The following is a 16,439-nucleotide window of genomic DNA, read 5'->3' as shown; positions in this document are numbered from 1 at the left end:
GGCAGTTCCCTCTCTGTAAGAAGCCAAGTTACAGGGAACCAGGCAGAAGGACTTCTTGGTGGTGGCACCCGCCCTGTGGAACGCCCTCCCACCAGATGTCAAAGAGAAGAACTACCAGACTTTTAGAAGACATCTGAAGGCAGCCCTGTTTAGGGAAGCTTTTAATGTTTGATGCATTACGGTATTTTAATATTTTGTTGGAAGCTGCCCAGAGTGGCTGGAGAATCCCAGCCAGGTGGGCGGGGTATAAATAAATTATTATTATTATTATTATTACTCCAACACTGTCTAACCACTCCACAACACTGCCTCCTTATATGGATGATGAGGCTGAGGGCACACTGGCCAGGAGCAAGCAGGCAGGGCCGTTTTGTCTGTGTACAGGCGCACGTGTGTGCACAAACACACCCCGAATTCTGAACTGATATAGCCTTGTCGGTGATTTTTGGAACTGAACAGCAATAAATAAAACTTCAAACCTATGACGTAAATATACCTTTTCATTTAGTAATTGTTGTTCATGGGCTATATCTTTTCTACCTGTTTTTATTCATCTGTTTGTTATTTCAGTTTGTTGTGTTTTTAATTGCAATTGATCACTTTATGCTATAACTCTGGAGAACAATGCCATTGGACAGCTTTATATAAATATAGTAAGTAAATAAACCGCTCCCAGAATCCCCATAAGGAGCTACCTCTCTTTCTCTCTCCCTGCTCCTCCCTCCCCTAAAAGCTCAGCGCAAAAATATCCTCCTCCATTTAGTTTAACCCCTTAGTGTCTTGATGAAACAAAATCAGATATGTAACTGTCTTTGCTCATGTTTATTATCCTAGTTTTGACTGTCGTTTTCCTTCCTACTGGGTCTTCCTCCCCCCCCACTCTTGCCTCACATTGCTACTTCAGTCTAAAGTTAGACTGTAAACTCAGGACAGGGCCCGATCCTTTCCTTATGCTCTGTAAATTGCCATGCATTTACTCTCTCTCTCTAAACTGGCAGCATTTACACACTGGAACTCCCTGCCCATTGATATCAAGCAGACTCCTTTGCCATATTATTTTCAGTGCCCATTTAACCCCCTTTTTTTGTTCCAACAAGCCTACCCAGGCATTTTATTTTGACACATGATTTTAGTAGGTAAAACACTTATGCCTGCTGAACTCGCTTAACAAAATTTCATGGCTGGATAGCCTTGCTGGAACAAAGAAGAGTTTAGTTGGCACTGAAATCCATAGGGCAAAAACAGCAACCCTGTTTTTCCAAAAAGTGTCACTGCTGCCAATTTAGTTAGCTAGATAGAGATCACATAAATATGACTGGTGTGTACAGTGGTACCTCGGGTTAAGTACTTAATTCGTTCCGGAGGTCCGTTCTTAACCTGAAACTGTTCTTAACCTGAAGCACCACTTTAGCTAATGGGGCCTACTGCTGCCGTCGCGCAATTTCTGTTCTCATCCTGAAGCAAAGTTCTTAACCCAAGGTACTATTTCTGGGTTAGCGGAGTCTGTAACCTGAAGCGTATGTAACCTGAAGCATATGTAACCCGAGGTACCACTGTACGTGTATCCAAACACATTTTTATGTAACTTGTTTTTAACATTTGTTTTTAATCAGTATTTTGAATGGACATTTTAGACATGTATACTGCTTAGAGGGCTTTTGTTCTAGCAGGCTGGAGTCACCAACATGGACACACTATGCCTAATATGTAAGGAGTGATTAATGCACCGTGGCAGTTGATATGAATGCTTCCAATCACACAGCTGTTCTCTATATCTGTGCCTCCCACAAATCCGGACGACTGTGGAGATTCTCCAGAAATGTTTATAGGGAGAGAGAGAGGTCCTGTTTCCAGATTTAGCTCCAGAAAAGTTATCTATTGAGAATGCCTTTGGGAACTCATCCAAGTTTGATGCAATATTTTTGGACTGGGTCATTTGCAACGTTTGCTTATATTAGGGCCCAGTGAGAGAATATATGGGGAAGCTGGTCCTCTCCTGAGACAGAGCCATTTTTACTTGTATTTATTTTACAAATTTATAAACTGCTCCGTAGCCTGGGGCCTCCCAAGTGGTGTACAACACAATAAAAATAAAATGCAAAGAATGCAAATTCTGAAAGAAACCGAAACCATTTCTACAATCTCTAAAAGCACTAAAACTGTTCCAACAAATGTACGATTAATATTTAACAAATGACTAGGTGATGCCTCAGGGACGCGGGTGGCGCTGTGGGTAAAACCTGTGCCTAGGACTTGCTGATCATAAGGTCGGCAGTTCGAATCCCCATGGCAGGGTGAGCTCCCATTGTTCGGTCCCAGCTCCTGCCAACCTAGCAGTTCGAAAGCACCCCTAAGTGCAAGTCAATAAATAGGGACCGCTTTATAGCCGGAAGGTAAACGGCGTTTCCGTGTGCGGCGCTGGTGCTGGCTCGCCAGATGCAGCTTCGTCACGCTGGCCACGTGACCCGGAAGTGTCTTTGGACAGCGCCGGCTCCCGGCCTCTTGAGCGAGATGAGCGCGCAACCCTAGAGTCGGTCACGACTGGCCCTGTCGGGCAGGGGTACCTTTACCTTACCTAGGTGATGCCTCACGGGAAGCCTTATTAAACAAAAATGTCATCAGGAGGCATCATGGCAGTGGATACCTTCTGATGCTCTATTCCAAAGGGCTGCAGCTGCAACACTAAAAGCCCAGTTTTTCTGGTACAAACCGTGTACCTCTGGAGCACGGTATGCTCAGCCGTGTCCCATTTGAGGAGTACAGTTGCTAGGCAGGGTTGTATGGGGGAGGTGGAACATAAGCATGTTCCTAGATAAGATTCCTGTTGTGTTCCATTTATAGGTTTTATTGACTAAGATATGCAAATATATAGGATGCCCCCTCCATCAGCTGTCACCCGGCAACAGCCACCATATCAGGCTCCATCAGAGGAGGAGGGAAGAGAAGGGCAACTTAACAGACGCAACAAGGAGACCAGCAACTTTATCTCCACCCAGCTGGCCATTAGAACAACACATAACTAAAAGTTTGAACCCGAGTTTGCTTATTTCCTCCTCCTTGCCAATCCATTTTCCTTTTGTGTAATGTCGTTGTGATTGTAAATCTGAGGGCAGGGTCTGTTTTCTCTCTCTTTACTGATTTGTAAGCTGCTCTGTAGCGAGTTGTTGCTGTTTTGCTGAGGAGTAGGATTGAAAAACCATTTCAATAAATAAAATCAGAAGACACAAATAGTTCAGAAGAACCCACAGTCCATAGTATAAAAACTTCTCACAAACTGAAGATCACCGTACCGTCCCTTCAGTAACACACAAAAAACCTCACTATCTCGAAGAACTTTGTCTGTTGGCATTCACAGCTGTGTGAGAAACTTTCCCACAACAAACACTTCACGCAGAAGCCTTACATTTTGGGCTGCTGTTTATAGGAGTTGAATGTTATATATTGGCTACCTTGAAATGGAAGCTCAATACCATTATCTGCACTGAGAAACGAGGCTTGTTAGCACAACTGTTAATGAATTTGAGCTTTTATTGAAAATCATGAAGCAATATATGGTGGACTAACATAAAATGTGGAGGTTCACTCATAACTTGGCTGAGATTTTGTGGAAAGCTGGAAATGGGTTCGGCGACGGGCTACCCACCAGCCATCATTCAGCTTCACTGAATTCAGCAGATAAATTCCAGATCAGTTATTTGGCAGGGATCAAAGTAACAAGGTTCCCCCCCCCCCCATATAGACATCTTGTGACTTTGTGATACAATCATTTCCTCTATATCTGATGTTCAGGCGGCAAGTGCTGTTGATGCCGCCAAAATGCCGCCACCTATGTGTCAGAAGAAAGAACCAACAGCAGGCTGGGGAAAACTCAAAGCTTGCAGAAATTAGGGTAAAGGTAAAGGGACCCTTGACCATTAGGTCCAGTCGCGGCCAACTCTGGGGTTGTGGCACTCATCTCACTTTATTGGCTGAGGGAGCCGGCGTACAGCTTCCGGGTCATATGGCCAGCATGACTAAGCCGCTTCTGGCAAAACCAGAGCAGGGCACGGAAATGCCGTTTACCTTCCCGCTGGAGCGGTACCTATTTATCTACTTGCACTTTGACAAGCTTTCGAACTGCTAGGTTGGCAGGAGCAGGGACCGAGCAACGGGAACTCACCCCGTCGCAGGGATTTGAACCGCCGACCTTCTGATCAGCAAGTCCTAGGCTCTGTGGTTTAACCCACAGCGCCACCCATGTCCCTTATTGCAGAAATTAAGAGGAGGCAAATGCTGTGAGATGGGCCCTAACTGGTAGGAGATCCTTGAAACAGCCACATGAACACTGAGCATGCTTAGTGGCCATGGAGTGCTGGCGGAGTGTTGCACAAGAGGAAAATTAGGAAGAGTGAACAGAATGGAGTGGTTGCCTTGAGTTCTGAACTGCAGCATTTTGTTGCAGTTCCCACTTGCTATTCATAACAAGCCTGCGCATTAGGTCCTTGTATACTGTTTTATACATATTTTAGATATTTTTGTATCTTATTTGAATACTTAAATCCCACCAGCCCCTTTGTAGGTTTTTATTTTTTGTCTTATGTGGTTTCAGTCCTTTGAGCAACAACTTCCTATTTTGTCTTTTTAATCACTTGTCAGTATGCTGTTGTGTGCACACATTATTTGACCATGCCTGCTACTCCATGTGCCTGTGAAACCTTTTGCCAACGACCTCTTCCGAACGCATGTTGCATGTATGCAGCAAACAGACTCATAAAACCACAGAACCAGAGTGCTGGAAGGGATCTCTGAGGATCATCTAGCAATGCAGGAATCTTAACACGTGGATTCCCTTCCATTTGAAACCACACCGAGCGCAGCTTTCTCCCATGAACTTCGCACGCGATGAAAGAGAAACCACCACATGCTGGTTCACACGTGCATGCCCACCACCTGTGCAACGTCAGGTGGCGACTTGCCCATCTCAAACTTCGCAGCTAAGTCCTCCACATCACCACCAGCCACGCGCGTCTGAGCCGTTCTCAAGCGCCATCCTTCTGCTTCCCCATTCGGGTGCCAACCCGGTCCAGCTGCAGAGCCCACGTGTGAACGACGCTTTGCAAAAAGAAAACAAGGGACTGAACCGCACACGTGGATTTTCCGAGCTGGCGTCGCTGGGGAGCGAGCAACGCAAAGCCACTGCGGACTGGAAGGAGAAGAAGGGGAAAACCCCAGCAACCTGGTTCTGGGATCCACCTGCTCCCAGCCCGGTGCGCGCGGGCTTGGGAAGGTTGACCCGTCTTCTCTGCAAACTTTTGCAAACTTTCCCCCCACCCCGCGAGCCTGAACTTGCGCGCGGTGTGATTGGCTGAGCGGCGCGCCCCCGGGTGTGCGCTTGTGTGCGAGTGCGCGCGAGTGCGCCTCCCTGGGCGTCCAGCGCGCCGCGAGAAGAGCCCCGCTGCCGAACTGCGCGCTTCTGCTGCCGACGTTGCGCCGCTGGGGCTGCGGAACCCGCGCAACTTAGGCTCGTGTTCGAGATCCACCGGCGGTGAGTGCGGAAACAGCGCCTTGGCGGGGAAGTCGTGGGCCTGGAGAGCGGGAAAGGGCCGCCGGGGAGCCCGGCGCGCGTCTCGCCCTCCTGCAACTCCAGCAGACTGTTGCATCAGACGCGCCGAGCGGGACGCCAGCATGCTGCGAGGAAAGCGGGCCAGGCCGAGACCCTCGCCCCGTTCCCTCCCTCCGATCCCCCGATCCCGTGGCGCCTCCTTGGAGAGGCCCCGATGGGCGCAAGAGCCCGAGCCGTCGGGCATTGCCGGAGTTGCGACGGGAGGGAAGGAAATCGTCCTCGGAACAAAACTCCCAAGTTTGGGGTGGGTCGGCGGGCGAGGATCAAGATGTGGCCAGAAGGGGGTTAGTTGAGAGGAGGCGGATCGTGGTGGGTGGCGGCGCGCATCGTGGGCAGGCCGGGTCCTCGTCGGTGGGCTTGGCTGGCAGCGCAGGGGTTAAACCGAGAGGACCCCCCCCCCCTTTGGAGGCCTCTGCTGGGAAGCGGCGGCTTGCAAGGAGGAGGGGAGACCAGCTCGTCAGGCTCTGCTCGCGTGTCGCTCCAGACCCGTGTGAAAGGGGCTTGTTGTGGTGCCCAGAGGCGCTGCCGTTGCCACGTGGGCTCCCAAAGGCGATGCAGGCGGACGGGGCCCCGGGAGGTGTCTCCGGGCCTGCGATCGGATCTCATCAGAGTTTAAAAGGGGTGGTGGTGGAAATAATAATAATCCATGCAGAAACGAGGCGACGGCAGCAGCAGAAAAAAGCAACGCGGAGTACCCATTTGTGTGTGTTAAAAAGCCAGGTGTCCTGGATTCAAATCCTGCTCAGTTTGAGGAAAGGGGCATCGAGGGGACTAGGAGTAGAGTGTGGGTCAGCGGGCAAGAACGACTGTTCCTGGGCAGCAGCACATATATCTGTTTATTATTCACTTCTCTTGAGTGTAAAAAAACCAAACGTCAATGCGGTTTTAAAACCACAGCATCGTGCTTATTGTCCTCAGTTGCAAACTCCTGGTTGTACATCCTCCTGCAAAATGGATTAGAATTCCCGCTTTATGTATGGATCTGAAAGGCTAAAAAATTGGGGTGCAATCAACCAACATTAATAAAGTCCCGTTGCAATGCAAAAGTGGCTAATTTTTTTGCTGGATCATGCCCCGAAATCATTACTTTCTTACAGTGTGGCCCCATGTTTAAAGATCCTAAACTGCAATCCAACCCTCTTTTTAGGGCGTTTGAGCTGTTTTTGCTTCTGAGTAGCCTTCTTTGTTAGGATTTTGCTGTAAGGGTAGCTAGTCCTCATGAAGTGGCCCTGAGCTGTTTGGGATCTCCCTCAGTGGAGGGGGGGATCTTGTTGTGGAAGCTGAGAAGAGCAATTCCAAAGGATCTGGGGAAGCCTTTCACCTGTTCAAGGGGTGTCTTATTTATTTACAGATCAGATTTCTTATCCACCCTCCACTATGAGGTCTCAGAAATGAGTTGCGACAATGCAGTGGTACCTCAGGTTACATATGCTTCAGGTTATACACTCTGCTAATCCAGATATAGTGCTTCAGGTTAAGAACTTTGCTTCAGGATAAGAACAGAAATCGTGCTCTGGCAGCGAGGCAGCAGCAGGAGGCCCCATTAGCTAAAGTGGTGCTTCAGGTTAAGAACAGTTTCAGGTTAAGAACAGACCTCCGGAACGAATTAAATACTTAACCTGAGGTACCACTGTATAATAATACAATATTAAAATCAATTTGCAACAGATTAGTAAACAGTTGAAACAATTTGCATCTGAAGAATAGGGTGGGGCCTAAAAAATAAAACTCATCTGTGAAAGGCCAAGGCAAAGAAATGCATCTTCAATAAATGTCGAATACCATACCACAGGGGTGCCCAAACTTTTTTCAAAGAGGGCCATGTTTGATGAAGTGAACATGCATGTTGAGCTTTTTTTTTTTTACAATTTTACCCCAGGACATATACTGCCACAGGGGCTGGATTAAATCGACCAGCGGGCCGGATTAGGCCTCCAAAACAGACTTTGAACATGCCTGCTATACCATGAAGGTGACACATGCATCTCTGTGAGAAGTGAATCTCACAGTTTAGGGGGCGCTACTCGGTCCCAGCTCCTGCCAACCTAGCAGTTCAAAAGCACGTCAAAGTGCAAGTAGATAAATAGGTACCACTCCGGCGGGAAGGTAAACAGCGTTTCCGTGCGCTGCCCTGGTTCGCCAGAAGCGGCTTAGTCATGCTGGCCACATGACCCGGAAGCTGTACGCCGGCTCCCTCGGCCAATAAAGTGAGATGATCGCCGCAACCCCAGAGTCGGCCACGACTGGACCTAATGGTCAGGGGTCCCTTTACCTTTACCTATCCAAAGCGGAGGGTGGTGGATGAGAGGGGTTTTGGGGTCTGTGTTGTTCAGGGCTTAAGACACTAATGTCCAGCACTTTGAGTTGGGCTTGGGAATGTACTGGCAAGCTGCATGCAGCTGTTTCACAACAGGTTATGCGAGTAAACCGGACCCCAGGCTCTCATCAGGCTGCTGCATTCTAGACCTCTTGACACTTTCAAGGCATCTCCAAGGGCAGTCCCACGTAGAGCGCATTGCAGTAATCCAACCTGGAAGGTAGCAAAGCATGGAGCACCGTGGCCAAGTCATCTCTGTCCAAAAGGGGTTGCATCAGGTAAACGCACTGGAGCTAGTAATATGCACACCTGAGGGCACCCATGTCTCCAGGGACAACATTGGATCCAGGAGTACCTCCAAGCTAGGTAAAGGTAAAGGTACCTCTGACCCTTAGGTCCAGTCGCGGACGACTCTGGGGTTGCGGCACTCATCTCGCTTTACTGGCCGAGGGAGCCGGCGTACAGCTTCCGGGTCATGTGGCCAGCATGACTAAGCCGCTTCTGGCAAACCAGAGCAGCTCACGGAAACGCCGTTTACCTTCCCGCCGGAGTGGTACCTATTTATCTACTTGCACTTTGACGTGCTTTCGAACTGCTAGGTGGGCAGGAGCTGGGACCGAACAACGGGAGCTCACCCCGTCGCGGGGATTCAAACCGCCGACCTTCCGATTGGCAAGCCCTAGGCTCTGTAGTCTAGACCTGCTATTTCCAGGTGGGGGTGCCATCTCCTTAATTCTTGGACACAGGAACTTGCAGCACATGGCCCAAATCCATCTGGTCACCTCCTCCAAGCACTGAACCACTTCCCATTCAGATGGAACAGAGGGATGGAGCTGGGTGCCAACTGCCTCCTGATGGCACCTCATCCCAAATCTGATGTCAGGTCCCAGTGGCTTCGGGCAGATGTTAAATAGCATGGGGGACGAGATGGAGCCTTTGGGGTGCCATAGGGCGATTTCCAAGGTGCAGAACACCTTGCCTCCTCTCCGCCCCCATAATTGTTTTCTGAAAAGGGCTTTGAAGGTAGGAGTGGAACCGCAGTGTAGCACCCACAACACCCACTTTCTAGAAGGATCTTGTGGTCACACTTCCCCATCTCTCTCTGCAAATGCCATCAAGCAGAATGAACAAGGTATTTTCAGCGAAACCAGCCTGAAATGGGTCTGAGCCTACCTGAAGCTGGGCTGCAACCACTGCTTTGAATAAGGTAATGGTAAAGGGACCCCTGACCATTAGGTCCAGTTGCAGATGACTCTGGGGTTCCGGGGCTCATGTCGCTTTATTGGCCGGGGGAGCCGGCGTACAGCTTCCGGGTCATGTGGCCAGCATGACTAAGCCACTTCTGGTGAAAACAGAGCAGCGCACGGAAACACTGTTTACCTTCCTGCTGGAGCGGTACCTATTTATCTACTTGCACTTTGATGTGCTTTTGAACTGCTAGGTTGGCAGGAACAGGGACAGAGCAACGGGAGCCCAGCCCATCGTGGGGATTCGAACCGCCTACCTTCTGATTGGCAAGCCTTAGGCTCTGTGGTTTAACCCACAGCGCCACCCGCGTCCCTTACCGCTTTGAATACCTTGCCCCCAAAAGAGGATATTTGCCAGTGGGTGACGGCTCCCATTACTCCAATGAAACATTCCTTGGATCCACCCAGTCCACTCCTCCTTTTTTTGCTAGCTCTAAGCTACCAAGTTGAGTGAAGATTGAGAGGGCAGGTGTTCGGCCTCTTAAACATTAGGATTGCTGTACTTGGCATGGATTAATTAACCCTTAATATCCTTCAAGCATTTTGTCATATGATCAGTAAAAGGGGTTGTTTCTGCAGCTTTTCAGAGCATAATTATGGGTAGAGGGTGACATTTACCCAGTCTCTTAGGCAGGCTAAAATGGCAGACTTCTGGGTAGGATGAAAAGGCAGCAAAATGTCGGTTTTTTAAATTAATTATATTTCATATTTTCTGCAGCAAGTACCAAATATTTTGGGCTGCCGCAGACTTCCTTCTCTTTCCCTGCTTCCATGTGATCATCCTGATTTAGGATGATATTTATTTTTAAACCTGGATGCTTATCAACCAGTACTGCCCGGAGGAACTGCTGGTTCACACATGCACCTGTAATATATCTGCACACATCTCCACCCTTGGTGACTGGCTACTGAACGTGTGAACTGACTCCCATCGGAGACGTCCTTGTGTCTGAAAGGATGTGTGGGGAAGCTAAGAGTTCTGCCTGTGCTTTCCAGTGTGATGGCGCTCGGTGAAAGACAACCCTGGATCCTGCAGCCCTGAGTGTGCATGTGTGAACCACCCCTTGGCTGGCACCTGAGTGCTTTGACAGAGCAGACTCCACTGAAAAGTGTTGGGCGTGAGGTGATGTGGGCATTGTAACTCTGGTGTCAGATCTTTGGCAGCCCTTTTTCGCCTACACAGCGCTGGTGTTGTTGTCAAACGAGAAGCACGCAATGGGTAGAACAGCTGTGACGTGCCTCAGAGTAGCATTCTTTCCCGATTCCTGCAAGTTACAGCCTGGGCTCAGTGGTTGCGAGGTTGTCAGTCTGCCTGTGGATTAGGGCCATTGGTCCCTAGAGGCCATGGATACCATTCCCTGCCTCCTAAGCCAGCCAGGATCATTTTGGAACCACCTGGAAAGGGACCAAACTCTGTGTGTCTCAGTCAGTCCCATCTCTCCCAACCCTGAATCCTTGCAGGATTGCTCATATATCAGTGCCCACGTGTCCGTGCCCTTTTTGAATTTGCAAACTTTCCCCAGGCTTGGAGCCCACGCAGATCACCCTGTTTTTATCTCTAGGCACGAAGGCTTTGCGTGTCTTCTCCTGGGACGGAGTCACTGCTAGGGAGAGTGGCAATGGAAGGGGAGCTTTTCCACACAGCTGGTCTTAATGTCTCCTGTTTCCCGCTGCTTCAGAGAAGGAGAGCGCATGTCGTCTTATCCCGGGTTCGGCCCTGAGTGGCGCAAGTCCTTCTGGCCGAGCGCATGTGCCCACAATTGCATGGGGGAAACGGAAGGAAGAAGGGGGCCAGAGGCAGCTGGAAGCAATTTCGTCGTTTCCCAACACCCCCACCCGGATGGCGACCAGAATAGCTGTGGCTTCCTTTGTGAAGGGCTTGGCTGGGAAACAAGGCATGTGGGAACTGGTTCAGGCAGCAGCAGGGCTGGCATAGATGCTGGTATTGGGCCCCAGACAGCTGCTGCCCATTGTTGAGTGCTCTGTGCATAAGATAGCATATGGATGTGGGAGGGTGTGAAATTTGCACATGTTTCAGGGCTTGTGCTTGGTTTGGCAGTGGTGCTTTTTAAACATGTCCTCCCCTCTTGAACTTCACTTTGCTGCTGCCACAGACAGCTCTTGGCTTCCTCTTCCTCCTCCATTACCCCTCGCTCCCACCCCATGGTGCTTTGCCATGTGTTGATCTGGGGTGAGGAGGGGAGAGGATGGCTGTATGTGTCATGTCGGTGTGTGTCTCTATTAATTGGACTATGCACATTAATACAGTGGATGCTCGGGTTGCAAATATGATCCGTGCGGGATGCACGTTCACAACCCATAGCGGCGCATCTGTGCACGTGCGGGTTGTGATTTGGCGCTTCTGCGCATGCGCAAAGTGCGATTTAGCACTTCTGCGCATGCACGTCTCCCGAAACCCGGAAGTAACCCGTTCTGGTACTTCTGGGTTTCGGCGGGTCCGTAACCTGAAAAAACGGCACCTGAAGCATCTGTAACCCACTGTATGACTGTACACAAAACTTGCCTGCTCTATGAGATGTCCATAGGGCGGCAACACGAGAACGGGTCTTTTCTGTGGTGGCTCCCCACTTATGGCATGCCCTCCCCAGGGAGGCTTGCCTGGCACCTTCCTCACATATCTTTATGCCCTGCAAAAAAAGTTCCTCTTCAGCCAGGCCTTTGGCTGATGAAACATTCTATGGCCTTTTAAATGTGTTGGGGGTGGTGGTTGGGGGTTTGTTTTTGCTCTTGTTCTAGTTACTATTATGTACTTTTGTATTTTTGTGTTGTGAACCCCCTTGTGATCTTTGGATTAAGGGCTGTATACAACTTTAACCAATAATAATGCTAATAACATACCCTAAGTTCCACACCAAGGAAATCCATGTTCCGGATGCAGAACTGTGTTGTGCAAACCTGCATTTAAAAAAAAAAAAATCAAAATTTTTTTTTGCTTGCCTGTTCGCTCATTATATTCATTAGTTGCCTCTAGGTGTTTTGACTGCACTGCCCATCAGCCCTTCAAGGGCAGCAGGTTGGGGGCAGGCTGGTCTAAGTTACCGAGGTAACCAACAGTTAATACAGTTTCAAAACAATACAAGACCATCAGGTTTTTTCCTGGGGGTACTCAAGGGTTCGCAGTACAATGGTACCTCAGTTTACATACGCTTCAGGTTACATACGCTTCAGGTTACAGACTCCTCTAACCCAGAAATATTACCTCGGGTTAAGAACTTTGCTTCAGGATGAGAACAGAAATTGCGCAGCGGCAGTGGGAGGCCCCATTAGCTAAAGTGGTGCTTCAGGTTAAGAACAGTTTCAGGTTAAGAACAGACCTCCAGAACAAATTAAGTTCTTAACCCGAGGTACCACTGTACCGGCACCCCCAATGTTAAAAGTCTGGCACTTACAGTATCAACTTCATGGTGAGTACTGGGATTTTTAAATTTTTTTTTAAAAAAGCATTGAATACAATCAAATAACAGTACGCAAACCCAGTAAAACAACCATATCTGAGGAGCGAACAACTTAATTCTAGTGACGGTCATTGTATCTGCTGGCAGGCAGACTGCAGGTTTCTGGGAATCTGTTTTGTTTTGTTACTCCAGGGGTGAGGGAACTTTTTGGCCCAGGGGCTGGATCGTTATCTGGGCCAACTTTGATAAGGGAGGACAGGACAGCCTCATATCAATTAAGGTAACTGATGCCATCATGATGTCAGGTGATTGACAGGTGGGTTGTCCCAGCCACCTGCCAGAACTTTAATTGAAACTGCTCTTGAAACAGAGCTTCCTTCCTTCCTTTTTGTTGTTGTTGTTGTTGTTTAGTCGTTTAGTCGTGTCCGACTCTTTGTGACCCCATGGACCAGAGCACGCCAGACACTCCTGTCCTCCACTGCCTCCCACAGTTTGTTCAGACTCATGCTGGTAGCTTCAAGAACACTGTCCAACCATCTCGTCCTCTGTCGTCCCCTTCTCCTTTTGCCCTCCATCTTTCCCAACATCAGGGTCTTTTCCAGGGAGTCTTCTCTTCTCATGAGGTGGCCAAAGTATTGGAGCCTCAGCTTCAGGATCTGTCCTTCCAGTGAGCACTCAGGGCTGATTTCCTTCAGAATGGAGAGGCTTGATCTTCTTGCAGTCCATGGGACTCTCAAGAGTCTCCTCCAGCACCATAATTCAAATTCACCATAATTCCTTCCTTTTTAGCAGCAATTTAAATGAAAATCACTTCATGCTATTGGACGGGGGATGGGAGGGCACCTTGCTCCAGCAAAGGAGCAGCTGATGCTCACCTGCCTCTCTAGCCGGGGTTTTTGGTTTGTGTTGTTGATTTCAATATGGCACAGTTTTGGAGTTGGGCTGCACACATTCCTAGGTAGATTAACCTACTAAATGAAAGTTTTAAGACTGCAAATCTGTGCACGCTTTTCCTGGAAGTAAGCCCCCTCAAACACAGTGGGGCTTACTAGGAAGCAAGTGTTCATAAGATTGCATAACTTAAGCTGTGTGTTCCTTTTTTCTTTTTCCCCCCTTTAGCTTCTGGTGTGAGTTGAGCAATACTTTTTTATTTCAAAGGTGGTCCCTCGGCGCCTTCTGACAAAGACTGTCAATAACTTTTCCTCATTAAGCTGCAAGTGATTTAAATGCTTCTCTAAATGTCACCCCAAAAGAACCTACCGTATGTAGTCTCTAGCAAAATGCAAATGTTGGTTAGTGACTCCAAATGGAAAGATATTAGGAAGCACTTTCCTGTCCTGTTTTGAAAGGCCTGGACCATTCCTCGTAGTGAAAGGGGGGGGGTCAGGTTGAGTAGCTTAAACACAGGGCTCACCTTTTTTGTTTTTGTGCATTAGTTTTTGTGCAGCACACACACCAAATTACCCTATTTTTGGCATTGGAAAGAGTAGGACTTTTCTGGTTTTGTTTACCTTAGATAAACCAGGCATCAATTAAGTGTTCTGTAACATGCTTAAAAGGGACGCGGGTGCCGCTGTGGGTAAAACCTCAGTGCCTAGGACTTTCTGATCGTAAGGTCGGCGGTTCGAATCCCCACGGTGGGGTGAGCTCCTGTCGTTTGGTCCCAGCTCCTGCCAACCTGGCAGTTCGAAAGCACCCCTAAGTGCAAGTAGATAAATAGGGACCGCTTTATAGTGGGAAGGTAGACGGTGTTTCCGTGTGCGGCGCTGGTGCTGGCTCGCCAGATGCAGCTTCGTCACGCTGGCCACGTGACCCGGAAGTGTCTTCGGACAGCGCCGGCTCCCGGCCTCTTGAGCGAGATGAGCGCACAACCCTAGAGTCGGTCACGACTGGCCCTGTCGGGCAGGGGTACCTTTACCTAACATGCTTAAAAAATGAAGTGTGTTATTTTTCCATCTATATGCCAAAAGCTTAAGTGCCTTGATTCTTCCATTGACTGCACGTTCAACGCAATTCAGTCTCTGTTCCTGGGAATCGGGATGCATTTCTGCACAGCTGCTCTGTTTCTCCTCCTGATGCTGTGGACTCACATCCAGCACACCTGACAGTTCACCTATACAGTACTATGCCTGGATGCAGAATGGCTTCGCAATTCACAAGAATGCAGCATGTCAATTCAAATCTGGCTTTTGAAACAGGGAGCTGGATTTTGAGTGTTGTCTTCCACTTTAAAACAATGCAAGTTTCTAGTTCTCATGTTTGCTTTTTGGTGGGGAAGGAGACAATTCAAAACACGTAGGAGATAGTTTATAGGAGTGCAGCGGTGTCTTGCAATGCTATCAGCAGCAACAAACTACATCTTGCCTCGAGGTGGCTAACCCCACAGTTGGCAGACTTTTTCTCACTCCCCACCTCACTGCCGATTTTGGCAGCGGTGATAAAAACCATTTCTTTAAAAGTAGATACATGATGGGGTGGGGTGCCTTGAAGGGGGTGCAGATCCCCCCTATTCCAGTTATCAAATCAATCATTTATTGAGTTGGGGGGGGGAATAACCTCCCCTCCTGAGCTGAACTGCACAAATCAGCTGAGGTGTAGGATTGTGTGTGTGTGTGTGCACGCACGCACGCACGCAAAACTCGGTGTGTGTAGACTATATGTACTCTGGGAGCATGGATTGCACACTGCCTCCACAGCCCCACCCAGGCAAGCTTGTCTCAGCAGACAGCCCACACTGGATTTGACCAGGACCCTCATGCAAAAGTCCAGTCTTGGTATGCCTAAATATCCTGGTTGTGTTCAAGATTCTTTTTTCCCCTTTCATTTTTAGGTAGGTTTTTTTTAAAAATCTGCCCCTTTTCCCTAATTCAAAATATGGGACAGGCATACTGGAGAGAGACTTTTTTATTTTGCTATTACAGTGGTACCTCGGGTTACATACGCTTCAGGTTACAGACGCTTCAGCTTACAAATTCCGCTAACCCAGAAATAGTACCTCAGGTTAAGAACTTTGCTTCAGGATGAGAACAGAAATCGCGCAGCGGCGGCAGTGGGAGGCCCCATTAGCTAAAGTGGTACTTCAGGTTAAGAACAGTTTCAGGTTAAGAACGGACCTCAAGAACGAATTAAGTACCAGTGTATTTATTTTTTCAGGATGATGCTTCCACTCCTGCCCTTTTGCCTCCAAGGAACTCAAGGCGGCATTCATGAGCCCTGGGTTGAGGGATAGTAACAGGCCCACAGTCACGCGGTGAGCTTCATGGCTGAGTAGTGATTTTAACCCTGGTCTCCCAGGCCTTAGTCTACTTTATATTTCTTCATTTTATTCCATGCTGTGACGTGAAGCCACACTAGAAATGGTGACAGCAGAGACCCCCTACTGAACTAAGACAAGACACTTAAGTGCTGAGTACCGTATTAATAAAGTTTCAGGGTTTTGGTATCCACTGTTTCTTTGCAAAGGAAGGAGCATAGGGAGAGACCTGGGACAGGTAGAGAAGCAGTTGTGACAGCAAAACCCCAGGTGAGCAAAGGTGAGGCACTTTTGAGTTTAGTGAGGTGCTAAGCCTTTGTAGGGACGGGGGTGGTGCTGTGGTCTAAACCACAGAGCCTAGGGCTTGCCAATTGGAAGGTCGGCGGTTCGAATCCCCGCGACGGGGTGAGCTCCCATTGCTCGGTCCCTGCTCCTGCCAACCTAGCATTTTGAAAGCACGCCAAAAAGTGCAAGTAGATAAATAGGTACTGCTCTGGCGGGAAGCTAAACGGCGTTTCTGTGCACTGCTCCGGTTTTGCCAGAAGCGGCTTAGTCATGCTGGCTGCATGACCTGGAAAAACTGTCTGTGGACAAATGTCGGCTC

The 16,439-nt window shown here is 48.8% G+C and overlaps 1 protein-coding gene across 2 annotated transcripts in view; it reads left to right on the top strand.

The window, feature by feature from the left end:
• The window catches only part of SLC38A5 (solute carrier family 38 member 5), a 68,373-nt gene that overhangs the window by 17,286 nt on the left and 34,648 nt on the right, over positions 1–16,439 (top strand). The window contains exon 1 of one of the 2 annotated variants that reach the window (XM_053371213.1): positions 5,421–5,524. The exons of the other annotated variant lie outside the window; for it this stretch is intronic. The gene's annotated coding sequence lies outside the window, so the exon portion shown is untranslated. Of the gene's footprint in view, positions 1–5,420; positions 5,525–16,439 lie in introns of those variants that run through there. 2 annotated transcript variants of the gene reach the window in all.

Source organism: Podarcis raffonei, chromosome 17 (genome assembly GCF_027172205.1).
Source record: "Podarcis raffonei isolate rPodRaf1 chromosome 17, rPodRaf1.pri, whole genome shotgun sequence".
NCBI lineage: Eukaryota > Metazoa > Chordata > Lepidosauria > Squamata > Lacertidae > Podarcis > Podarcis raffonei.
The sequence above is the reverse complement of the archived record's forward strand: the minus strand, read 5'-3'. Positions and strand labels throughout refer to the sequence as shown.